Source organism: Platichthys flesus, chromosome 6 (assembly GCF_949316205.1).
Source record: "Platichthys flesus chromosome 6, fPlaFle2.1, whole genome shotgun sequence".
NCBI classification, from domain to species: Eukaryota; Metazoa; Chordata; class Actinopteri; order Pleuronectiformes; family Pleuronectidae; genus Platichthys; species Platichthys flesus.
The window spans coordinates 610,001-615,000 of record NC_084950.1 but is presented as its reverse complement, the minus strand read 5'-3'; positions in this window follow the sequence as shown (position 1 = coordinate 615,000).

Sequence of the window (5,000 nt, the reverse complement as noted above, 5' to 3'; positions counted from 1 at the left end):
ACCTCCACCAAGCCGCTGCCAGCCGCCCCACGCCACCGCCACGCCAGGAGCTTCACCGGCCTGAGGATCTTCTGCAGGAGGTCAGTGTTCAGCTCTCTGTCGCTTAGCACGAGTCTAACAGATGTTTCCACAAGTTTCATCTTCACATCTGGAAACAGAATTAACGTCTGTAAATCTTCAGTCACACACAAAGTTCAAAAGGCCTCTTTTTATTTTTCACAGTTTTCATCAGACTATTGAATGATCAGAAATAAAAATCTATTCATTTGTAAAACAAAGAGATCATTTGATAAATCTTCTCACAGTCAGTCACACACACACACACACACACACACACACACACACACACTCTCGCTGACAAACTCTCACACACACTCTCACTCACACACTCACACTCACACACTCAGAGTGTGTGCAGGTGAGCAGGTTGACCATCACACTGTCAGAGGTGGTGAAACCTCCTCAGTGAATCAAAGGAAACCAGTTCAGGTGCTGGTCTGGTCTCCCGGCTCCTCTAATTGGAGCGGCTCTTAACGAGGGACAGAGCAGCTCATTAGAAACGTGGTGACGGCCTCTGGTGGGAAGGCTCCGGAGGAGAGGGTTCAATCTGCAGACCACAGAGGACAGACGACAGGCAGGAGGACGAAGAACTTTCCTCTTCCTCATTTCATTTTGCTTCTATTATAGAAAAAGGATAAAGTGACTGAAGCCAACTGGGGACTTTCAGCAAAGTACTGATCCAGTTTCGCTCCTTCGAATGAAAAGTGAAGGGAAGAACCAATCACAGGTCCTTCTTCTGTTCTGTTTGTGTCATGTGGCAGGAAACAAGATGCAGATACGTCAGTGGAGGATTCATTTGTTGTTTGTCGTTCGACGTGTCGACGTGTCTATGTGCGTGGTTTTATCTACAGGAGCATTTGTCAAATTAAAATCTTAATGATCTAAAGCGACGGAGACACAACTGTGAGAGCCTGTTGATGATGTCATAGAGAAGATCAACCTGGACTGATGCACGTGGAAGTGTGTCGGTTATTTTGGGTTTAATCAGAGATGCCTCCTGAGAGTCAAAGGGAAGATGGACTCTTTAATGAATTTCTTCTTTTCACTGAGATTACTCCATGTTAAAAAATCTATTATAATTTTGATCACTCTTATTATGTCTGAATATTCAAGCTGCAGTGTGCAAGATTTACCTGAAATGATCTTTTGCCAGAAACTGAATATAAAAAAATGTTTTCACTCGTGTGTTTCATCTAAATTGTACGAATTGTTGTTTTCTTTACCCTAGATGGGCCCTTTAAATTCATATATATATACTAATAATACTTTATATTCAAATACTTTATATTCAAATACTTTAAATTCAAATACACATACTAATAATACCTTATATTCAAATACTTTATATTCAAATACTTTAAATTCAAATATATATACTAATAATACCTTATATTCAAATACTTTATATTCAAATACTTTATATTCAAATACTTTATAATCAAATACTTTATATTCAAATACTTTATATTAACATACTTTATATTTAAATGCTTTATATTTAATCAATCAATCAATCACATTTTATTAGTATAGTCTCATATTCTCAGGTCCCAGTTTGTCTCCTCGTCTTTAACCAGGTGAGACGTCCTCTGTTCTTCAACTAGAGTCAAACTACTGAACCCTTCAACAGGTGAAGAAGGTAGAGACCTCAGAGACATGTGAGGACCCGTCTCCCAGGACGGACACTAGTCAAGAGATGTCCCGTGTCTCAGAGGACATCAGAGAGATCAGAGTGTTTACAGCTTTGATTAGAATAAACACTTTGTAGAATAACTGAAGGTCAATGAACTGACGTGATCCTGACATGTTCCTGACATGTTCCTGTCATGTTCCTGACATGTTCCTGTCATGTTCCTGACGTGTTCCTGACCTGTTCCTGATGTGTTCCTGACGTGTTCATGAAATGTTCCTGACATCTCCCTGGGGTGATCCTGACATGTTTCTGACATGTTCCTGTCATGTTCCTGACATGTTCCTGACATGTCCCTGACGTGTTCCTGTCATGTTCCTGACGTGTTCATGACATGTTCCTGACATGTTCCTGACGTGTTCCTGTCATGTTCCTGTCATGTTCCTGATGTGTTCCTGACATGTTCATGACATGTGTCTGACATGTTCCTGACGTGTTCCTTACATGTTTCTGACATGTTCCTGTCATGTTCCTGACATGTTCCTGTCATGTTCCTGACGTGTTCCTGACCTGTTCCTGATGTGTTCCTGACGTGTTCATGAAATGTTCCTGACATCTCCCTGGGGTGATCCTGACATGTTTCTGACATGTTCCTGTCATGTTCCTGACATGTTCCTGACATGTCCCTGACGTGTTCCTGTCATGTTCCTGACGTGTTCATGACATGTTCCTGTCATGTTCCTGTCATGTTCCTGATGTGTTCCTGACATGTTCATGACATGTGTCTGACATGTTCCTGACGTGTTCCTTACATGTTTCTGACATGTTCCTGACATGTTCATGACATGTTCCTGACATGTTCCTGTCATGTTCCTGTCATGTTCCTGACATGTTCCTGTCATGTTCCTGACGTGTTCCTGACCTGTTCCTGATGTGTTCCTGACGTGTTCATGAAATGTTCCTGACATCTCCCTGAGGTGATCCTGACATGTTCCTGACATGTTCCTGTCATGTTCCTGACATGTTCCTGACATGTTCCTGACGTGTTCATAACATGTTCCTGACATGTTCCTGACGTGTTCCTGTCATGTTCCTGACGTGTTCATGACATGTTCATGACATGTTCCTGACATGTTCCTGTCATGTTCCTGTCATGTTCCTGATGTGTTCCTGACATGTTCATGACACGTGTCTGACATGTTCCTGACGTGTTCCTTACATGTTCCTGACATGTTCATGACATGTTCATGACATGTTCCTGACATGTTCCTGTCATGTTCCTGTCATGTTCCTGATGTGTTCCTGACATGTTCCTGTCATGTTCCTGTCATGTTCCTGATGTGTTACTGATATGTTCATGACATGTTCCTGACATGTTCCTGACGTGTTCCTTACATGTTCCTGACATGTTCATGACATGTTCCTGATATGTTCCGGTCATGTTCCTAATGTGGTATTGTCGTGTTCCTGACGTGTTCCTGAAAACAGTTCACACAGAGATCACAGCAGCTGAAGCCTTCAGGACCCAGGGATTAGTCAGACCCATTTCTACGACTATCTTTGTCACTTATTGGCCCTGTTTTTATAAATAGACTGGTCTAGGAGAAGGGAGGAGCATGAAGACGAGGAGGAGGTGAAGGAGGAAGACGAAACAAAAAAAGAGGGAGGAGGAGGACATTAAAAGAGAGGGAGGAGGAAGAGGATGAGGAGGAGACAGCTCAGATCTTCATATCCGACTCTCTCCTCCTCCAGGAGAGAAGCTGTGTCTCCATGGTGACTGATACAAACCCAACAATACCTGCTGTGACCACAGGGTGGCAGCATAGCCACAGTCTGAGCCTGGTCTGAATATGAAAACACAACCTCAGCAGATCTGTACTCTGTTCTGAGCTCAATTCAATATTTTATACCAGCAAACTTTTTTTTACAGCGGAAAATTTAAACTATAAAGTCTATAAATAACAATAACAACTGACAGCAGATCAAAATCATATCATCCAGGGAAGTAAAAAGAGCAGATAGAGAATCAGAACTTCTTAGAATGAAAAAGTAAAACCCGTCATGTGAGTAAGTGAAACATTCAGCCAATAAGAGATGAGTCGTCATAGAGGTGGTTCCAGGTGCTGCAGCTGGAGAACATCTGTCTGCAGCTGCCCGATGTCATCAGCATCAGTGACATCATCAGTTTCAGTGACATCATCAGCATCACTGACATCATCAGTTTCAGTGCCACAGTGTTAATTTTGGCAGCTATTTTTGATTTAATCTTAGTCTTTTGACGAAAATGCATATTAGTTTTAGTCAGATTTAGTAATTTTTATCCTTCTTAGTTTTAGTCTAGTTTTAGCCACATTAACTCCTTGTCTTCCTCCTCAGGCCCAGGGACCCTGTGTTGTGTCTAAAACTCCTCAATAGTCCAGCTTGCAGTACTTAGGTTGTCCATTAGATATCCCTCCTAGCATAGGTCTATAGCAGGGGTTGGCAACCTTTACTTTCAAAAGAGTAATTTTCCCCCTCTTCCCCCAAATAAAATTTGTTGGAGCCGCAAAACATATTTGATAACAAAGCGAATAAAGTTTGATATAAAGTTATACTATACTAAACTATAGTTTGTTGCATTTACGAAATTACAGAACGACAATAAAGAAAACTGTTGACATTTTATTGCTGTTTGTACCTGTTACAACAAAAGAAACAAAAGATGAAGAGAAGAAAACACACAGGCAAGTGTCGGCCTACTGTGAAATTAATTAAACACAGATCTTTGTAGGGCTATTAGAGTCCTCACATTATTTGTGGGAAATGTATGAAATAAGAAGAACCCTATTTTGAAATAAATAAAAACATAGAGCTGCAGTCTAATAACTTGAAAATATATATTTAGTTTTAAATATTAAACAAAAAGTGAGAGCAGGTCAGGCTGGAGGCGGACACAGAAACTGAAGCTCGGTACAAACCACCTGCAGCTTCTGCTCTGATCAAGAAGCTGCAGCGCTGATCTCTGATCAGCTGAGACCAGAGGAACTCTGTGTTTTCACTGTTTCCACTGATAAGAAGCAGCCGGTGAGTCAGTGAGAGGCTGCTTCACGTGAACGAGCTCTGATCTCACTGAGTCTCTGAGCGAGTGAGCGGGGCGGGGGGCGGAGCCACGGGACCGGTGCACTATCTGGGAGCACACAGACACACCCACACACAGACACACACACACACACAGACACACACACACACAGAGACACACACACTTTCTCGCCCGCTCCTGATACTTCATGATGGAAAAAAGATCGTTAACAAATATTTTCCGTCATAGTTT